The 22500-nt window shown below is 38.9% G+C and overlaps 1 protein-coding gene across 8 annotated transcripts in view; it reads left to right on the forward strand.

The window, feature by feature from the left end:
- Window positions 1–22500, forward strand: part of LOC137986024 (TNF receptor-associated factor 2-like) — a 100059-nt gene that overhangs the window by 52349 nt on the left and 25210 nt on the right. For 5 of the 8 annotated variants that reach the window (XM_068833436.1, XM_068833437.1, XM_068833435.1 and 2 more), the window contains 2 exons: window positions 15609–15679; window positions 20424–20481. The gene's annotated coding sequence lies outside the window, so the exon portion shown is untranslated. Of the gene's footprint in view, window positions 1–7819; window positions 7929–9754; window positions 9878–10115; window positions 10321–15608; window positions 15680–20423; window positions 20482–22500 lie in introns of those variants that run through there. The other 3 variants (XM_068833424.1, XM_068833439.1, XM_068833441.1) reach the window with 3 other exon arrangements.

The raw sequence follows: 22500 nt of genomic DNA on the forward strand, positions 1-22500 counted from the left end.
TTTTTGTTATTCTTCGACTGCGGGACAACGGGAACAATAGGATGTCCCTAGCTAGTTCCCAGTGCTCTTCCGTTCGCTTCATGGAGTAATCGTGCCTCTCACAGTAAAATCCCTTCCCCCCGAAAAAGCATGATATCAATAACTGACAACTTTTGTACACTATGCTGGCATTTTTTCGAGCATTTTAGTGAGGCAAGAGCATTAAGCAATATTCGATCTCTTTAGTTGCAATCCCCCCCCATCCCCCAGGAAGGGGGCCCAGTCCCAGTGGCAAGTTTTCTTAGTAATCCCAGTCTCTGCTACTAAAATCCCAACCGGAGTTATGATAGTACTTAATGATAAGTCTCAAAACGGAACACGAGATTACTGGAGAACGTATGCAATAAAGACAGTGCGAAGTATAATTTGTAGCTGTATGGGATTGCGTACTCAAAAGTATCACCTGATACACGATCTGAATAATGCAGTCTCCCGTTTCCCTACGTCACCTTCATCAACTTAAGTATCCTCATCAGCATCCTCCTCGGAGTCTTTGCCCTCTTCACTAGACCTACAACAATCGCTAGGCCGAAGGTTTCGGAAATCAGTAGGGTACGTTCAAGGACGCTTCCGTATCTGTGCCTCACACATTTACCATGACGCCTTGCCAATACCTCATCTGAGATTCTTCTTTTCGAGTGATTGCATTGGTTGCAGTGAGTTTAGGCAAACCCCATCTGCACCGAGGACTCATTATCTCCTATTCCCAGTAACAAAATCCCAGTTCCCAGTAATCAAATCCCATTTTCCCACCAAAAAGTCAGGTCAATCCCAGCTCCTATTTTACGCTTTCACGACCCTCTTGTACATATACGTTTTTGTGAAACTGAGCCTTTATTGTGTTCAGATGTTGAAATTACAAAAATTCAAATTTCAAAAACAGCTTTGTCAGCTTATGTATAATGAAAAGACAAACCAAAAAAAAAAAAAAAAGAAAACAACAACAACAACAAAAAGCAAGGCGACACACTTTAACACCAACCCGGTGTGACCGTTTCACCCGGTCAATTGGTAGCCATGCATGGACAGCTGTTTTGCCCTTGTTGGGCCTCATCAGTACGGAAACTGCTCTCTTAAAAGTACAGTCTGACATTTTGAATGCAGTTGATAAACAGGAAAATGTACTTCTTTTACTGCTTGACTTATCAGCCGCTTTTGACACGGTTGACCACAACATCTTGGTTGCTCGACTACGCACTACGTATGGGAGCAGGGGAAACGCCCTCCGTTGGTTTGCGTCTTATCTGAACGATCGCAGACAATTCATTCAAGTATAGGGCACTAGGTCATACTCTATGGTGCTGCAATGGGGAGTGCCACAGGGAACCGTGCCAAGGCCACTAGGTACACTCTTTACACTGCTCCACTTGGCGACATCATTCGAAAGCATGGGCTACTCTTCCACCTCTATGCAGATGATTGCCAAATCTATGTGCAGATCATGGCAAGTCCTGGTGAAGTACCTAATGCTCTGTCTAAGATGGAGGCTTGTGCTAAGGAAATCTACGCATGGATGGCATGTAATAGACTCAAACTCAACCCTGATAAGACTGAGTTCTTGGTAATACATGCCAAACATCGCCCGCGTCCGCTGATAGTCCGCATTACAATCGCTGATGTTAGAATATCTTCAACGTTGTCAGCTAGAAACATAGGTGTAACCTTCAACGATGCTATGGATCTTGAACAGCATGTTAATAGTGATTGTAAAGCTGCTTTCATTCATATACGTAATTTATCTAAGGATAGGGATTGCCTTACTCAGAAGGACACCGAAACATTAGTTCATGCATTTACTACATCCAAACTGGATAACTGCAATTCACTGCTAGTTGGACAAGCTTCAGCGTGTGCATAATGCTGCCGCGCGTCTAGTCTCTCGTACTCGCAAATATGACAAAATTACACCGGTCGTAATAGACCTTCACTGGCTAACTGTAAAGCAACGTATATCCTTCAAGATATTACTTACTTATATGGCCTTGAATGCTAAAGCTCCTCAATACATATATGATTTCTAAAAAGCTCTTACAAGTCCCTAGTCATAAACTTAAGACTTATGGAAGCAGGTCGTTTAGCCATGTTGCGCCACATTTGCAGATGCCATACGTCAGTTACCATCGTTAGCAACATTCAAATCCAGACTCAAGACGCATCTATTTAATGAAGCCTTTAATTTATGAGCCTTTTAGTTATTTAATGTCGGTTCAACTGAAAGGTGTTATTAATACTAGAGTGCATGGCCACATCATTACTTCTGATAAAGATACGTGAGAATTAGGCGAACTCTCGCCGACAACTGCAAAATTTGGACTATGATCAAATAATCTATGGATCTGAGCGTAAAGAACAAGACAGATTTAGTGAATTTGTCTAAAAATGTCACTGTACCAGCAGGGAGAAAGAGTCTGTATGCTAATAATAATAATAATAATAATAATAATAATAATAATAATAATAATAATAATTTTGCCACTACGTACTGGTACATGTTCGAAACTTATAACAGTGCCAAAGCAATCGTTAAACTGAAACTAAAGTGAAATGGGAATATCGATTCAAGTTCTTAATGGAAAAATTTGATTTGATTCTAAAATTCAAGGATTTCAACCAGGAAAGTCTTTTTGAGAGGAATTAATGCAATGTAATGGTTGATGGTATCCTGTAATACATCTTGGTGCAAAAATGATAATAGGTAATCTTCTAAATAATTTGATAAGGAACTTGTCAATGTCATGTTCCGGCCGTATTCAAACACGAAAAGTTTACCTTACAAGTGATACATATTGCTCGATGTTGTGAACAAAGCGGTATTTACTGTTAACAACATTTTGATTATGTCTTTCGTCAAGTTACTCATCGGAAACACACCCAAAGAGGTCAATCATCGTATGATAATCACACGACAATGTGTTTTGTGACTCCTCTTGAAAACGAGGCTCCTGCGCAGAGCAGTGCATCTAGCCATTGTGGTAAAAAGCCAGCAAAGTAAAAAATATCGATATTTTTAATACGTTTGTTTTGTATTCTGATTATGTTCCTTCTCGCTCACTTCGCTTGCTCTTCAGGAAACACCACTAATTCGGATCTAGAACTTTTTTGCATGACTGACGTTTCATGTTGAGATTACCACAGTAAGTGCCACAGAAAGCACTTTTCATATCAGCATTTATTCGTTCAAAAGTGCTTTCGTGTTAATTTTCATTTGGCTGGTTTGGGAATGCTCGAAAGGTTCGAAAAAGTGCAAGCGACAATTTAAAGGTCCCTCGAGATATGCTTTACTCCTATCGAAGAAATGCTCGTTTTACGGTTTTAGTGTAACAAATGAAAATTAATTTATCCCTCTTGCTTAGATGACTGAAATTATGCAATTAGGTTTACATGTAGTTCACATTCAGTTTGTTTGTAAACCTAAGGGCAATTCTACTTCTCACATTTCGCGTCAATTTCCCCAGGTACTTTGTTTTTTTTTCTGTAGCAGCTCCGAAACCACGCGTGCTTCTTTGATGTATAGGCCACTTTTCGGTCTTTCGAAAGAAATCCACACCAGAAGATTTCGTCCTTTGAATTAAATTTCTCCTTTCTTCGTCAAAAATAATGATCATGAGGCAAAAGGACGACAGCACATCATATCACAGCCAAGGGAATCAAACAACATGGCGCTTGTTGAGAACGAAACAGTGATTTACAAAGAGATTATGCACAGACCTATCCTCTACAATGTGTTCGGAACTCCGGCGTTTTTTCCACTTAAAAAACAAAATCGTGCACGATTCGGATAGTTTGTTCAGTAGGTAAGCATTTTTTGCTTTTTAGTAAGAAACTTACCACTGAAAAGTGGGAAACACTTTTAGATGCACCTTGAAACTACGTCGCATAATAGTTATAGAGGGGAATGGTTTGGAAGCTCGGCAAACATCAAAGGAGCAAACAAAGATGCCAAGATTTAGGTTGGAAAGTCCACGAGCGTGCACAATCTTTTGTTTTGCGCTCATACACTATGCATGAATTACGTAGTCAACACGTTGCTATTGGTTAGTTGCTCAGTACGGAGTAAACAGCTATTGTGTTTTGTACACGGTCACAGCCAAAAAAGAGAACAAAAACTTACAACAAAGAAATTTGAGATCTTGTTTCAAAGCAATGTTAACGCGATGAGTTGCAATTATAATACATACGTCCTGTTAACTGATTTTTTTTTACTGAGGGGAGAATACAGGGTAAGGGCTTTGCCGATATTTTAAGGGCCATGAAAGCCCGATTGGCTAAGAATATGCTTGACAGAGTTCTTCAAGGTTATAAAACAATAGAATCTCAACCGTTATGCCTCTTTTTAGCGTGACAGTGAAGTTGATAGCTCTTAAGAATCCGCACACATGCATGTGCGATAATTTGAACCACTGAAGCATTTTCATACAGGAACAGAAAATTAAGCAAGCCAACTGACAGGTTTTTCTTTTTCTTGGATTTCTCTTGACAAAAGTTTTCTTTTAGTACTGTGCTGTTTTTCTGTTAGTACTGTGCTGGCGTCAGTTCTAACGACTGCATTCTCCTCTGCTCCGTAGAAACCACAGGTTTTGCTCGGAGCATGACTGAGATTAGGATGATTTTTTTTTACTAGAGACTGTCTCAATCAAATAAGACTCAAAAACCGTGGCGTTGTTTTGACACGTCAAGACTTCGTCTCACTAGATTGTTATCAACTGGTTGTGTAAACCACGAGTCATACTTGTGACGCTTTGTAAATTAATGATAAATATGGGTTGAATAAGAGTCAAAGAAAACTTCAAAAAATAGAAGAACAAGTTTTTTTTTCGGCTCTTTATCTCTACGGTCTCCCATATCTTCATTTCCTTGTGGCTTCTTCCAGTCTCCAGCGACGCCGCTGCTCGGTTTTGTGCAGCATGAAATGTTAGTGCAATACAATGTAAAGTGTAAACAACTCACAATCGTGTAGCACTCCTTGCTGGTGCTAACAGATCACTGCACAAAGTCGAAGGTCATTGGTTAGCACCTGATAAACACGTGTTGTAATTGAAGGTCTCTTAAAAAGGACACCTGTTGCCTTTGTTTTCTTTTGAAATTTTAGCATCCCTTCCATGTACAAATGTGCTAAAACGCGTTATCTTTACCACACAATAACACATTTCTTGCGCTATACACATGGGAATGCAGCCGGCCAATACTATCAGCCAGATAGGGGAAAGAATAAAAGGAGGAGACTTCGGTGTCATGTTATAGAGTGGGCAGGGAAAAAAGGTCTCATTTCTTTGCAACATTTTTCTTACGGCGTTCCAGAAAAGTTCATGAAGTGTACACCGGAGGCCACCTGTGCGAAGCGTTTCTTCAGATACCAACTCTTTCAGAGCTCTTACATACATACACACTTCATTGACCAATTCTCATAGGGGCTTTTCAGGGCCAATGAACCCGACAGAACAGAAGATTCAACAACAAATGTTAAGAATCCCAACTGGCCGGAGGCAAGCTAGTTTGGTTTTAAGAGTGCTGCTGAGAAGATGAACCAGGGACTACCGGGAACTAATTCAACCAGTGGCCAGAACGTGTCTTGAATCCGGGATCCCCGGATCTCAAGGCAAGCACCCTAACCACTGGGCCACCCTGCCTCCTCACTGCTCCTAGACATTTCTTTCAGTTTAGACGTCCTTCACAAGGAGAGAGAGGAGCTGTTCGTTCTTCTTTAAGGCAGTTCCATTTTCTAATGGTGCACATAAAACTGCCTAAGGAATCATTAGCATTTGTTAGCGGAAAGCTGTGAAGATTTTCATAAAAACTCTCGTACTCTGACAACTCGTTTTCTGAGAAGAGTAAATTATGCTCATTGGGCTATTGTTCTTTGATTCGTAACACCTGCTGGTCGTGACCTTTCCTGTGCATTGTTGCAACGCGTCTCAGGATTCAGGCGTTTCTCAGAGGCTTGTAAATTGCATTGTAAAATGCATAAATAATTCGTAAGTGTGAAAAACAACAAAAAGGTTACGTGCATGGTTCTGTAAATAGTGATAAAGTTGAACTGTCTGAAAGCACGGGGAGGGTTTGAAATGGTTGCAGGGAAAAGCTGGGGTTGATGAATGACTTAATACAATAATTAATGAATTACATACAACCACATGTTCTTGTATGAACAAATTGAACTTTATAAATGTAACTTTGAAAGAAGATTAATGAGACAAATACAACACCGAACACATTTTACTTACTTATTACTTCATTACTACGTCAATTTAAGGAAATCATTTCCCGAAAATGAGATAAATATTCAATATCCGACGACAACCTCAGTACAAACATTCAACAGTTCCCAAAACAATATCTGATTTCTCTTCAGAGCACACTTTTCTAACACATCGGCGATACTACTACAAAGTATTCATTTCACAAGTTGTCTACAGTATTCGCTTCAGTGCATGTTGTATCGCTATTCACAAATGCCTTGTTTATGTTTGAATGTATCACGTACGAAAGTAGAATAACAATGTATGTTCCTATCGACTTAACGCGAGGAAACGGTAGGTGGGGCACCAGTTAACAGAAACATCTAATACTACGAGAAAGTTTAATACTAAAAGCGGGAGCGTGAATCGGGAATCAGCGACCAGTATTCCATGGCTTGTATGAAACCTTTCTTTGCACTCAGTACGTGATACTAACAATGCCGGGAAAGAACATTTAACGCTTGAAAAAAAGCCGCAGGCAAGTAGCTGGATGTGTAAGAAAGCATAACAGAACCTTGCAGGATCATTGAAATCCATAAACATAAATTTGAGAAGGAAGTCTTGAGGTTACCCCTATGTAAGAATCTCTCCTAAAATACTTATGGTGTAACAGGAAGAAATTGTACTACAAATCACTACATCACGAATGGCTGAAATAGCCAAAAAGATAATCATTAAAATTAACAGATAGAATCATTGACCAGGTTCAATCTATATTGGAATAACACTAATCAGAGCTAGAACTAAGGATTTACTAGAAGTTCTCAATCTTCAACACTGCCGGCTTCCACAATGTCCTTGGGGTGGTTGTTCCACGACCTCACGATCAACGTAGACAAATAACAATTATTCTAACTGTTTTAGGGTGCAGATTATAAAAGTGTCAAGTTTGAGTATATCTAACTTTCGCGGGTTCAAGATTAAAGTGACATAAGCCAAATATTAACGTTTTCGCACTCGATGAGAGAGAAGTGGGACGTACGAGTTGACAGAAAGGGCCATCCGTTTTAAAAATTTGGCATCGGTCTTCATCAGACCTAAAGCCTCTGTTATGTCTTAGGGCAAGTCTTGATGCCCGTCGTTGCCTGTCTTCAATAGCGTAGATATGTTGTAACAAGATTTAACCCAATACCTAGCTAAAAAAAATACGAAAATTGCAGCCATAACCTTGCGCGCTTATTTTCCTCGTTCAATAGCCGTTGACTCTCGTTTCGACTTTCCGTTGCGTACCGGTCGATATGGAGTCCAATTCGGTCTGTTATCATACGAGTGACAACAAAATCGGACGACCGCGCAGCGACAGTCCGATTTGTTTATCACGAATATGATTACAGACCGAAATGGACGACACGAAGTCCTCTTACCATAAAAATTTCCGAGAAAAGAAGAAGAGCCAAGTTATGAAAGCCTTAAGTTAGGAGTCTATACACTGTTTCTATGGTGATTGAAACAAAGGTTGTGATTGTTTGATTTAAATTATAACTTTTTTTTTTTAGACCAATCACAATCGAGGAAATTTTAAACTCTAAGCCGTTTGCTTACCTAAAAAGTTTGGGATGTAAGCGTGCTTGCTCACTAATATGCAATGAACTCAGCGAACGGATCATATTCTTTTCAAACATTGAGTCGATAACTTCAGTTACAAAAAATCAGGTGAGCCGATTTCAGTGACGAAATACCTAACTCTTTGCTCAACTTCAAAATGTTGTGAAACAACATAATCACTTGATAAAACGAAAATAATTGACGTACTGGAAAATTATAGACGAACGCTCGACGTTTCGACCATATTACACAGCCTTCAACTGGATGATGACTGATACAATTCATTGTAACATAATCACTTCCTTATAATCCTATGTAACCTGCGCTCAGGCTTACTGGTACGAAACTTTTCGCGCCTGTCTAAACAAACGTACGCCTGATTACAGGTTAAATCCCATGCAGAATGCAGACACGACACAAAACCAACAGGTAACAGCAATTTCTCTGTCGATAATTAGTCCCCACTGGAATATTTGACGACAGAACGTAATATGCATTTTAATTGCATTCAACCACGGCTGTCACGTAAGGAAGTTCTTTCAGTCACGTTTTTTGGTTGAAGTTAAACAAAAATTACATGGGTACCCACAATTTGATTGATTAAAAAGACAAACGCAACTAGATTCATTTTGACAACGTTTCAACGTTTCAATTTGGCGTACTATAGCAAACAACATCAGAGTCACCGACCCGGTCATCTTTTTTTTAGTTCTTTAGTTTAGTTCTTATCTTTTTGTCCCCGTTTAGTCGTTTTCAACTACTGTCATTTTTAGATTGACACTGAAATAAAGTTGCTTACTTATTCAGTTAGTGTATGCGTACTAGGGTACTTTGACTACGGAAGCTCAAGGTACCGAAAATACCTCACAGCTTCAAGTTTTCGGACGGTATACCCCGAATTTTCTTGATAATTTCAAACTTAACGTTCATTTGACAGTATGTTATGTTGCTTTTGTCAGGTTACTTGGAAACGCTTTTGTCATAACACGTGTTGTTGTTTATCTATATATATCTTATCGTAAAAAAGACAAAAGTAGTTCTATAGTATTTAAATAACACTTCTTGATATTAATACAAAGAAATAAAATATCTGTCCATTTTTAAAGCTTGTAAAGGTAAACATCAAACGGCTAGAGAGGGAGCCAGGCTCGAGCGTGGCTCCACTGCGTCGTGGGTTGCAACTGAGCCACAGACAATGTTTGTACAGAACTTAACAGAGTGACGAACAATAATCTTCAACAATTGGTGCATTGGTGAAGTTTAAAACTTGATTGATATCGGTAACTGTGTGGACTAATAATAATATTCGTGGATGTAAAACGTGATATTCATGAAATAAGTAGTCCTAAAATCACTTTCACACAAAAATAGCAGTTTGGTACAAGATGATCTTTCAATTATGTTCTTTAATGCTAAGCAATAGGTTTATTTTGCGTTTGGCATCATTTCTTATACTCACAATCGAAGAAGCCTGCACATCATATTCCATAATCAATCGTGATTCCATCAGCTTCAGTAAAATTCACGAAAATACGAATTCGCGAATTCTTTCACAAGAGTTCCAAGCTAGCAACAAACCCAAGACCAAAGATACACTCGACAACATTGCAATTGCAAGATACGGTAAAATGCCTAAAACTGTTAGGATTCCGTTCACGCTCATGCTCGATTAAATTTCTATCCGTGAAAGGTCTTTCAAGACCTTCGAAAACTAGGACCTATTGAAGGAAGACCTAAATTTGTTTCTGTATTACGAAAACTAAGACCTCTACCACAATCGCGTGAGAGATTTTGACTGAATCTTCTAGTATATTTACCCCAGCAATCGGTGACACGCACATACAAAGCTTTTGTGACAGTTATGCGGGGGGTCTCATCCGACGTATTCTATTTTAAGAAAATGTTGCTGTCCCATTCGAAAACTCCTATGGTCGATTGGTAGGGCATTTAACTCCGAGAGGAGCCGGACTCCTAGCGTCAAAATGTCACAGTACGCGCCAGTTTCCGCGAATACAACATCAGAGACAATCTCCATAAGAAGACCTCAAAAGCGTTAGGTACGAAAATACACGTATTAAATGGCGCCCGTTTGAGAATTGACGATGGAGAGCAGGGATAGCATAGTGGTGATTGCACTCGCTTCCCACTACTGTAGCCCGGGTTCGATTCCGAAGTCGTGGGTTAAGTTTGCTGTTGGTTCTTTACTATGTTATGTAAAGTTTTTCTCCTGGTTCACCGGTTTTTCCCTCTTCTCACAAACCAACATCTCTAAATTCCCAATTCAATCATATGCAGGACCTCTCCGCAAATTACTTTCGCGTGAGTGGAGATTCCTGGGTAAATATTGTACTGATGCAATTTATGGCTGGCGAAGGATTCAGCAATATGACAAAACACAACAGTTGGGGAACTGAACATGAAATTGACCACGAGGAGATAACTTGCGGAAAGCTGCAAGCCGATATGTTCAACACGAATTATGCAAACAGATCCGAAAGAGGTTTGTAGTGATCTTGGTTTTACAAAAGCACTACAATGAGCTCTTCTATTTATGCAAGTTATGAAACGCTTGCTTGGAAATCTCGCAGGAGATTTCCCATTCACGATCGTTTTTTGCATATTTTGTGATATCGACTAAATCGTGAGTACGGCTTGAAGATCGTTCTTTCTTGTGAAATACACAATAGACAGTTGTTTGGTAATCGACGATCTGTCAATATCAGTCCATTTCCGTTCAACTATAGCACATTTACAAGTGTAGCACATTTTAAAGCAAAGAAATACACAGTATTTTTGTTCAGTGAAGTGTATTAGTTCGATTTCAATAAACCGAAAGTATAAGCATACAAGGGAGAGTCAATTTTAAACTGCAAAATAACAAATAGAATCAAAATGTGCAACCGAAGCAAAAATTCTAATTAGTTGTCACACTGGTCTTTAGATACTTTACCCTTTTTCACATGCTAGATTAAGATTTAAGAACATTGTTTGAATAATTCTTAAAATGAAGACGGCATGAAATCAGGCATAGGTAAAATTATATCTACTAAAGGAAAACGAGAAAACTCGTTGGCAAATCCGGTAAGGAACTCGGACGAACGAGGGCAAATCATGATAAGCGCAATGACGCGTAAGTAAATGACGAACAGGAATGGCAGTAGTGAAATAAACGCTCCCAAATATTTTTCTACTTGGAGATATCATGTTGCAAAAAATGTGGATAGTTGCGAAAGAGAAGCTCTTGATGACTTGAAACCTTGACGAGCGGCTCGATGAAAAATCTTTATGCATAACGTTGAAAGGTCAAATGTAAACAAGCCAGCTCAAGTATGAATTTGATGACTCACCCCGTGCTTGGACACATTGTTCGTCTTTTTTCCCTGTTGTTAACTGATCGAGGAGGAGGAGATTGTAAATCAAATTTTAAAAGCGAGGTCTAAAATTTATTCAGAAAAGAAAGGAACAGCCCTCGAAGGTGTTGTTCCCCCCGATTCCGTGTCACATGATACCCTTCTCAACTTTAAACAGCTAGAAAACGCGAAAAGGGAGAGTGAGAACGTGGCTCGTATCCTACAATGAAACAAGAATTGACTTTGCATGCATGGCTCTCTCAGTGTCACGTGACACTTATCCCGCATGTCAATATATCGACAAACCGCTGACAAGTGTAATTATTATACATTGGTGTCACCAGCTCGATTTTGATTGGCTATAAGCACGCAGCTAATTCTTGCTTGCTGTGTTTCTCTTACGTGATACCTACAAACAATAGATTTTATATATGTAGAATTGACGTCATACCTACAGACAATAGTTTTATGCATGCAGAAGTGACGTCACCTAACACACTAACCAGCAGTTTGATCAGTTTTGTCATGGCGGAGCTCAGCTCAGGAATATGCATAATAAAACAATTATTGAAGTCGGTTTTCGCATGTTCGCGATAATTATCAAGGCCTCAGTTTGTGTTATCCGCCTCAGCCTTCGGCTTTGGCAGATAACACAAACTTTGGCCTTGATAATTATCGCTAACATGCTCAACCTCATCCAATAATTGTTAATTAATTTCATTTGGGACGGACCATTATGTTTTGGAGGTAGGGGGATGAATTTGTTTCATCACAGACAATTTTTTTCTGTGTTGGTGTCTTTGCAAACAATTTTTTTCTGGATGCATCATCCTGAAAACAATTTTTTTTTTTTAATGATATGTTTTGATATGTAAGTGTATGTTCTATTCACTGTCACTGAAGTCAAAGATGTCACACTTGCACTTCTCTTATTTCTTGAAACTGTGGCCATAGGTTTATTGTAGTTCGCATTTGGAAATAATGGATAACGTCAATCTGGTTATTAGCCATTGGAAACTTGAATTATGTATTTTATAACGGTTTATTTCCCATTTAATGAATGACTGAAACACACTGAAAATACCATTGTTTGAATTAAAATCTAATAGTTTATTTTCTGTGAATTAACCCATCTAGTTTCTTTGAAACAGTTTTGTTGTGTTGTCACTTTTCATTGTTATTTAACAAATAAAGAAGCCTTGACTGTGCTCTGTTCTGTTGTAACGCACACAGGAAGCGGCTAGAGCACGAAAGAAGTGTAGGGGGAGCACATCTTAGTCTCTGTCCCTGTCATTTAGTCAACTTTATTCGCTTGGGATCTGCCTTGGGTATAAATAGGTGCAGGCTTTGCTATTTTCCTTATCTTGCATTCTTTGCAAAAAGCAGATCGTAGCCGTATTTTATGATGACATTCTTTATGATCGTTAGATTAGCTAACATATTGAAGCTCCAATCTTTGAGGCTCTTAACCTACTCCGACAGTGGAAAATGAACTATAGCATCTGTTAGAGGGCTCTTGGGCATCTCTCACCCCAGATCGTTCGGCTAGCGGTTTCATGACTTTCCTTTTCTCTGGGATTTTGAGTGTTCGTAAGGCCCCAGACGGTGGTTTCTTTTTGTTCATTTTCCGGGAATTGGCCTTATTCGCGCCATAGACAATAGATTTCGTACCCCGAGCCTAGAATTGACGTTGGGTGTCCCTGACCATTGCGCGAGATTGAAAGTATATTTGGTATCTTTGGTTGTTCAAAGGTGCAATTGTTCATCCGTTGATGCTATCGAATGTTAATACATATGCAAATAGCGTTATTTAAGGTTCGTTCGCGTTAAAGAAGTTCATGGAAGTGCTAATGAACGTATATTTGCCGTATAGTTTTTACCGGAGACGCAAATGAATGCATATTTTGCGTAAGTGAACAGAAAAAGGTGTATTCACCTTGCGAGCAGAGCCTTTCTAAAACTCACCAGAGGGCGAGCAAGAGAGGCTCTGCAGTTTCATGTCGAATTCGACTTTAAGTTTCTAGGCTAGTCACTTCGGTCAAACCGGTCTAGGCAGTGCGCGCATCAAAATCGAGCCCTCAGTATGGCGTCCTGGCCCCATTTGTTCAAAAGGTTGATAACGCTATCCACCGGATAAATCACTATCCAACGGATAGTGCAATTGGTTTCGCTATTACTTACTCACTGGATAGTGATTTATCCGGCGGATAACGCTACCCATTGTTTGAACAACCGGGGCCAATACGCAATAAAAACTTGACACGATGGGGACAGCTATTCTTAGAGTTATTTTCATAGAGTTATGTCGTAGAGTTAGAGTTAAGTTTCCAAAATCCTGAATTCACGATTTTGTACTGCCAAAATCCTGGGTTTAGGATTTTGACAGTCCAAAATCTTGAATTCAGGATTTTGGCAGTCGGTAACTCTTACTGTAAGTCATAACTTTACTGAAATAACTCTATTGATAGTTAATCTCTTACACGATGTCTGCAGAGTCCTTTCTTTCTCGTCGTGTTCAGAAAGGCCAGGTCATGAAATTTTAATAAAACATCTTACGTTAGCGAGATTGAACTGAAATCACTAGACAAGGAGCAGGTTGTTTATTCCATGTGAAAAAAAGAATGGAGACCGCTCTTCACCAGTCATTGTTATTTACTTCTTCCGGTTATGGTGAGCTGAATATTTAGAAGACATATTTTCCAGTAACGGGGATATTTTGATAAGAAAGAAGAAACATTAACTGTAAATTGTCTAAAAATAATTATACAACTTGATAAAGTGCCGGACCAGTAACACCTGCTGATTCCTTATCTCTTGCTTGCTACTCAGGAACCCTTTTCTGGGAACACTTTCCCAGTTAGAGAATTACATTGTCAGCAACATATCTTCGATGCCAGGAGTTTGCCACGCCTATATGCTTTATAAAGAATTCTATCGATTAAGATTCTGAATGCTGAGAGTGCCTCTAAAGGCTGGGAAATCACTCAATAAACATAGCCACAGCCATCAATCCATAGACTTCCGGAGATAAATTTAATAACATATTATGAACTAGACGTCTGGCTAAAACAGTCGATTCCTTTGCTTTAATTCTCTATATTTTTAAAACTGTTTTACAAAGCTATCTTAAGACACCCTGTATCTAGTCTTCAAATGCTTACATCCCCCCGAAAAGTTAACTCAGTGACCTCCATTTTTTATTGCTGGAAAGTAATTAGTCAGTGATTAGCTGGCTACGATAAACTTTTTTGAAAGTTTAAAAAAAAACATCCTATGGGGCGGATGCAGAGCCAACTTTTTTTTTCAATTGGGCAGCAAGCTATGAATTTGCTCCAGAGGTGTTTTTTAACTTTAGAGAAAAAAATTAAGCCTTCCTTAAAATCTAAGAGATTCTTAGTTTATTTCATAGGTACTGAGATTTATCCACGAAAATCATAGTGAATAAAATTCGTACTGATTCTAAATGTAGCCAATCAGGAGCGCGAACGACAAAATTTCACTGTGAAGAAATATCGTTCCTCCAATCAGCAACGCGAAGGACGAAATTTCCCTAGTGATGGATGAACTTATCGAGTGGAACGTCATCCGATAGCCGTTGCACTGAAAAACCGCACGCTTTGAAAAATGGCCGAGGGAAGGTTTGCTTCTGTTTGCTCAGTTGAGGAATTTATTTTTGAACAAGAAACTGAAGGAAATAGAAATGCCGCTCAAAAAACTGAACGAGATTTACGATTGCTTAAACGACTTTTGAAAACGAAGGTCGAAGACAGGAAAATGAAAGTTATTCCAGCAGTTGAGCTGAACGAATACTGAATACATGAACCAATTTATCATCTCCGTCCGCACTAAAGACGGCAATGAATACGAGCCGACTTTCCTTCGAAGTTTAGTGGCTAGCTTTGAACGACAACTGAAGAAAAAGGGCTATTCCGGAAGCATAACAAACGACTTGGTATTTGAGAAAACCAGAGAGGTTCTTTGGTCCAAACCAAAACAACTAAAGAAGCATGGACTACTTTCGACTACTTTGGAATATCTGAATCACTGCAAGTGTTGTAAATTTTATTAAATAAATTGTCGATTGGGCGATTTTAAACCACTGTTTATTGCTTTCATCGCCTCACTCCATTTGTGCGAAATAAAATTTCTATCAAACACTACCAAGAAAAAAACCTCAGTACCTATGAAATAAACACATTACAGTATGGAAAATGCTTTGTACGATTTTTATTCACTCGTTGTTTCGTATCAGAAAACTCACTCGTTCGTTTTCTGATACTACTCAACTCGTGAATAAAAATCGTACGCGCTCATTTTCCATGAAGTAATCTCTATTTCGTATACGTTTCGTTTTCTACTGAAACGATGAACGGCCTGCTGACAGGAAGTTGGGATTATTTCTCCATTAAATTCTATTTATTACTTTTTTTATTTTCAGCACTTTAAACATTGAAGCACATATTCAAAGTCCCAAGAGAAGGAAGAAGGCTACAAATCCTCAAACTTTGGGTAAGAATTACTCAAATTAAAGAGTTTTAATTTAAAAAATCAACAAAAATGTCAGATTACAAAAGTAGTTATTACAGCATGCATAATAAAAGAAATAAACAGCCAAGGGAGCGGTTGAGCTATTACTGGCGCAGATTCTTTTATTAATTTTGGGAAGAAAGTCATGTCATCTAGACTTTCGAACGTTGATGCTTCATAAGATTCTTTCGCACTGTGCTTCATTAATAAATTCAATGAAAAACATTGCGTTACGCATGACTTTTTGGACTTCTTAGAATCGGCCAACTCCTTCATATTTGTCATCGCGGCATTCTTTTTTTTTAATTGATGATGATCTCATTTGTTTGTTTTTTTTCCCTAGACTGAAGAAATAAACGTTAAACATTCCAAAATTCGTTTCGGTTTCTGCCTTTGTTTTGAAAATAATCTCTTTAAGGCATACATACATACATACATACTTTTTTTGTCTTGTAGGTCAATAAAAAAGGGCAGCTAAAAAGCTGATGTGGACCTAGAACTAAAGTGTATCGACAAAATTTAAAAAAAATTAAGTTAACGAACTTACGAATTATTTACAATAAATAAGAAAGAATACAATACCCAGTAAGATAATCGATAGTTAATTGACTATAGTGCTAAAAATAGATTTAAAATAACAATAATAATAATGATATATATCTACAACGTCGATATATATCTACAACATCAGGTAAAAGCGCTTTGGATTTGTCATTCGTGAAAGTAACAACCAAGAAGTCACTCGGACGTTTGACGAATCTAGTGGGTACATCGATTAATGTCTTAATATTCTAAATCTCTGATAAATCAGCTAAGTTAGTCTATCTATAAGAGGCGCGTTACTGCCACGTCCACACTTATCTGGATATCTTTTAATCCGCAACTTTTTCTTTGCGGGTTCGCCCTCCGTCCACACGTATCCGGCGAATCCAGCATGCCAATCCGCAACTTTTTAAATCCGCTCTCCTGAGTGGAAGTTTTGGATACGCGAATAATAGGGAATTTAGGAAACGACGACGGTTACGACTACGACAACGCCACAAAACAATAATATCATTGGTTAAAAGAGCATAAATAATCGTGCTGCACGAATTTTAGCAAGTATGTTTGCGGTCCTCTCTGCATAACCACGACGTGAAATCACAACATTTGAGGTTTTGACGGCAACGTAAGCATGCGACAGAATCGTTCGTTATCTGTTTTCACTCTGAAACCGCTCGTACCAATGTATTTTTAGGATACTTCTCCTATATTTTAGGACGTGAACGAGACTGATAGAGCCAAGATATATTTTGAGGTGACATTTTCGTGTACCGTCGCCGTCGTCGATCTTAAAGTCCCTATTTTCAAATCCGATGACGGTACAAACTCAGATCTAGTCTTCATCGCGTAAATATTCAACATGGCCGCTTCTCTTGTCGCAACTCGCACGCCTGATGGCGCATGCTCTGCTGACAATACTCAACACATAGGGTGTTTTTAAATGGCTTTCCTGTTGCTAAGGTAACTTGCCACTAACGTCACAGTAGTATGGGCACCTTTTATAGTAATAATTGTTCCCCGGTTTGGAATGATTTCCGTACAGGTCCCTACTTCATTATGCATTATGCATTATGCATTATGTACTTACGGGGTGAAGAAAAATGGATCTCATTTCTGTCTCGCTCTCACTCTCTCTCCCTTTCTGCCTCTCCCTCTTCTTTGCACAGGTCGCTCACACTGTTGCTACTTTTCGTACCAGTAGATACTATGTTACCTACAGCACTAACTACTACCAACGGATCGTAGTGGAAAGCTGGTTTACTAACTTAGAACAGACACCAATAAATCGATGCCTACAACTTCCCGCACCCTACAAACCACTCATCGACGACATCATGAACAGACAAATAACACAGTGATTTACTCTATCACAGACTTCCCAACGTATTCTACTATACACGTACAAACCTTAGACGGATCGAAACGCACCAATCACTGTTTAGTCTTCCCAGCCAATTACAACTAGGCTCAATTGACAGCCGACCAATAGCATCACGACTAAGTTGACCAATGACATCTATAACCGGAGTTTTTTTTAAGTATCTACTGGCCTTAAACAAATCACTTGACTCTGAAGATGACACTTGACACTTACAATACGTAGGTTACAGTTCAGAGGTCCCGTTTAAACTACTCTTGAAACAACCCCCATCCCTTTGATAATGCTAGCCGTAACCCTAATAAGGACTAAAGACACTGTTTAGGCTTAAAGTTAGTCTCTGTGATAGTTTTAGGTTTATTCAGTATTGCTGTGATCTATGATCTGCTTTTCCTTCATGCCCCGAACGGCACTCTTACAAGTTCACTGCACGAAAAAGTGCACTACGCTTCCAGTCTGATTTAACAAATGAGTTCCTTGCTGTTAAAATCGCTTCACGTTTCCCTTCTTTTGAAACAAACTGTGTCCTCGTAGTAATCAAGATTGCTACCGAAGTAATAGCGTCAGCAGAGCGAGATTTGAACATTTGGAAATTGTCTCTGCTTCAGTATAGCCGATCCCGAGCGGTGCATAGAGTGGTGCAAAGAACACAATTTGTCCAAAACGTGGGTGCAGAAACGCGGTCAGTTGGCTAAGACACAGAGAATCGAGAGATGGATTTGTTTAGCCAAGCTCATGAAAAAAGCTGCAATGAGAAAGCTTCAATCCGCCAGAACTCATGATTCTGCAGCAGTAAGCTTTACTTTGAAAAAATATTAACCCTAGTGACCTGAGAAAACCGTGCAATTGCATACTAGACCACTTAACCATCGCCTAAACTTCGTCGACCCAGACAAACGAGCCCACAGCAAGGCAATGAAAAAAACATGGTGAGGAGTGAAACGAAGAATTCCTCATACAGGAACATCCACGGATCTCTACCAAAGTGAAGCAAACATCCTTGAGCATATTGCCGATCTCTGCAAAGTACGATAAACGCAAAAGCCCACTAAATGCACCGTGACCCTGAGATGACCGTGCCTTATACAGGGAAGAAAGAAAACGTACACTGTACGGTGCTTCGCCGAATTCGTAAACAGAAAGAAAGTACAATTTCACGAAAAAAAGAGCAGGTAGCCATGAAATTTTTGATAACAGTACTTTTATTTGGTCTGTTTGTTATGTATGAAAATCTGAACCCTATTACAAAGATTGCTTGAAACTCGACTTTCCTAGCTTATTTTAGAATTGAAAAATGGCTGAAATTGCAGGAAAAGTGCTAAGATTTCAAGAAAAAATGTTCGATTTTCCGTACTTCAGTCAGAAAATCGACCGGTTTTTTAAAGTACAAATAAACTTAGAAAAAAAAAACTCTAAGAAGAAAGAACAATGCGCAACAGTCCCAAAGGAAGTCTATTGTTATCGCTTTCGTTTTCTTGAAACAAAGGTCCGTATGCATAATGAAGTAGGGTCCTGTGCGGAAATCTTTTCCCTAAGTAATCCTTTTGGTTTCCGGGAAAGTCGATGATGTCATAAAATAAAAACAACCCCCCCCCCCCCCCCACTTCCTAAAGAAAAACCAAAACAAAGCAAAAAGAATAGGGAGCTTAAGGGCCCACAGACGGATTTTTCGCGCGTTGCTAAGGAAGTAAAATGTTACTTCCGGTAACTGACGTCATCATATCATGAGCTGACAAGAAAACCCACTCACAAGCAAAAGTCACCGCACAAACTGTTGTTTCCATCGAAGGCTTTTCCTCGCCCTTCCTCGCGCTCGTTTTCAGATCAACTGCGCATGCGTAAACGAACTGACTTCCGAGAAAAAAGCTAAATTTCCGGCGGTTTTGAATTGAATTAATTTTTTTTTTACATGGCACGTTTCACCCCCAAATACAGAATATAGCTAAGCATTGATTTGTTAAAATCATCTTTTTTGAAAAAGTTATGGGTATTTCAGTATCGTTTATGTCTTTAAAAAGAACATTTTTCAAAATAAAAAGAAAACCATGCTTGGCTGGATGCAAAAACGAATACAAATTATCAAACCATCGATTAAATACCCAAATTGCGTAGCATGGAGACAAATTTAGAGTTTCCTTCTATTGGTCACTTGACCATGAGCGTGGTATGATGACATCATACTTAGGGTCATTGGGTTACAAAAGTTGGAAACTGACCAAAATAATGCCAAATTCTCCGAAATTACTCAACCATTACATCCTTAGCAACGCACCCCCAAAAATACGTCAGTGGGCCCTTAAGCAACGACAACGGCGAGCGCAACGAGGACGTCAGAAATTTGCATATTTAGTGGGTAAAAACAATAGCTTTGAACGCCCTGCACGTGCGTCTTTCACTTTTGTGCATTTCGTTGCTGTCGTCAGCAAAACAACAACATGAAATAGCCAAGTTTTTGGTTTCATGAAGAACGTCAGCACTTGAGGATAAATTTTCATTTTCTCTCCTAAAATGGAGTGCCGTTCCGACTGGTGTCATCTTTGAGGAATTACCACACCCTTGTCATCTTAAAAATGTTGAAATAGTCACGAAGCGATTAAAATAACGCAAATTTATATTTTGAGATGATGTTCTCGTTGCCGTCGCCGTTGTCGTTGCTTAAGCTCCCTATAATGACGCCGAAGCTTCACCTGGTTCACAGTAATAAAGCAAGTTTTGCAAGTACGATGCAGATCGAGTAAACTCGGACTTACATTCACGACAAATTTCGCAGATATTTTTAACTCTAATTTCTGTTTATAATTTCAGGAGACACACATCGTATTGAACTCTTGGATTTGGATGTGAACAAATAAACGAGAGAAAGGTATAGAATGCGACAGAACCCTTTTCGCTGAAATTTTCGCGTTTTGATATCTTGTATTGTTCGAAACGGAAAAAGGGAATTATCGACAGTATAGTGGCAGATAGATCGCTTTTGAATGCTGTATGTTGCCTCCTGCGAGCAAGAATTCAAACCGAATACGAAAATAATAACCCCGATGTACTTTCAAAATTTATTAATGACGCATCTTTGGAGATATTTTGCATCGCTTGCACAAGTTAACATGCGCTCAAATCGAACCAAGGATTTCGATTTCAAAAGAAAATTGAAGCGAAGAAGCGAATACTGTTTTGAAACAAGTTATCATGAGTAGTGAAATATATCGTTAATTAATCAAGCGCTATTTTCTGTTTAATAACAATAAAAAATGAAATATTTTGCATAACATTGTTTTCCTTTTTCAAATACTTTTATTTCAACCAAAATCGACAGTGTCGCTATATTAATGAGGACAGGACTGTCATTTCTGTTAAGTCCTAGCCAACAAGAGATTTGCAAAGAAGAATCAACAAGATGCTGAGAAGTTGTTTTGATGGTTTCAGCCCTGCATCAATCATTTATTATCAGAGAGCCGCTTTTGTGATTGGTACATGGGAGATCCAACCAAAAGTGCGTGTAATTTCAACAGTAAGCCATGTGATTTTTGAAAATGTTGCTCCGTAGAACGACACGAAATTTAGCGCTTCCGCCGTTGAATTGTAAAATTCAATTAGCTTAGGGAGCTAAGTTTTCAGGAAGAAATTATGCTAACTTCGTTTCATTCCCGGTGTCATACTACAAAATTGTTCGCGTATCTTTCTCGCTCAAAAGTAACTAAGATCTTCCCGCTTCCCAACCTGACAGCTGACGTGAATTGTCTCAGATGTTAAGGTATTATATACAGAGAAGAATTATTTACAAAAATACTAGAGAAATCCTTTTTTTGTCCATACCTGCTAGTGCAACATTGAGCATGACGCATCACTTAATGCACGCTTCGCTGCAACCTTTCCACATAACGTTGTCTTTTCTGAAGCTTTTCTTATGTCGACCGACAAATCTCCTTAAACGTTTGCCGATATTGGGATATGGCTAGGCCATCTCACCTAAAATTTAGGTGACTTCGGTGGAACAACCATTGCGGCCACATGGCGTGTAAATTGACTCGTGTCTCGTTAAAAGATCAGGTGATTTACCACGTGATATGTGCAACCGTATATGAAGAGTCTCGGGTGTCAGTTACTAACTTTATTTAGTATACACTATATACCAAAGCAATGGGTTGCGTTGAACGCGCGCGCTGATTTGCTACTCAAACTCCGGATACCATTGTTACTCACCTCCGAGCAATTCGCGCGGAATTTGCGCCCGAAAATGTTGTAATCTTTGCAGAAATAAATGGATGAAAATCATCTTTTTGTGCTATATTATCACACTGTTTTAGTATATACTAAAACAAAACCTCCACTTCGATGAATAGTTGCTTTTTTACTTGTTTTATTTTATTTATTTACGTAGTTGTTATAAATCCACAAATAGGTTTAGATACACACAATACATGCAAATAGCCGAGCTAGTCTAGGCGTGTAGTGTGGGGATGCTGAATAAGAACACTAAAAAACAAACTACATTTCAATAGCCACTTCAGATAACAAAATTTAGGTTTGGAATAAGATAGCACTGGATTATGATACACATTACACCTTATTTCCTTTACCTTGGACATCGCATCAATTAGTTCATTAACATTAAAATAACTCTCCTGATTTTGAAGGATTTGGAATAACCGTGAGGCAACGTGAAAAACTGAAACTTTAAAGGATAAATATTCCCTGTTTTTCGCTGTTTTTGAGTGTAGCCCCAAGTGTTTAGTCTTTGCCAAAGGCTTTAACGCATCAGCTTTAATAACTGTGCAAGGAACGGTCTGTGTGAAGCTACTGATTTAGCATCTTATTAATCACTGCCTAAAACTATATGCAAATAAGCGTCAAGTCAATACAGATTTTGGCCTGAAATAGGGTA

The sequence above is a fragment of the Montipora foliosa genome, chromosome 2 (assembly GCF_036669935.1).
Source record: "Montipora foliosa isolate CH-2021 chromosome 2, ASM3666993v2, whole genome shotgun sequence".
In the NCBI taxonomy this organism is placed as follows: Eukaryota; Metazoa; Cnidaria; class Anthozoa; order Scleractinia; family Acroporidae; genus Montipora; species Montipora foliosa.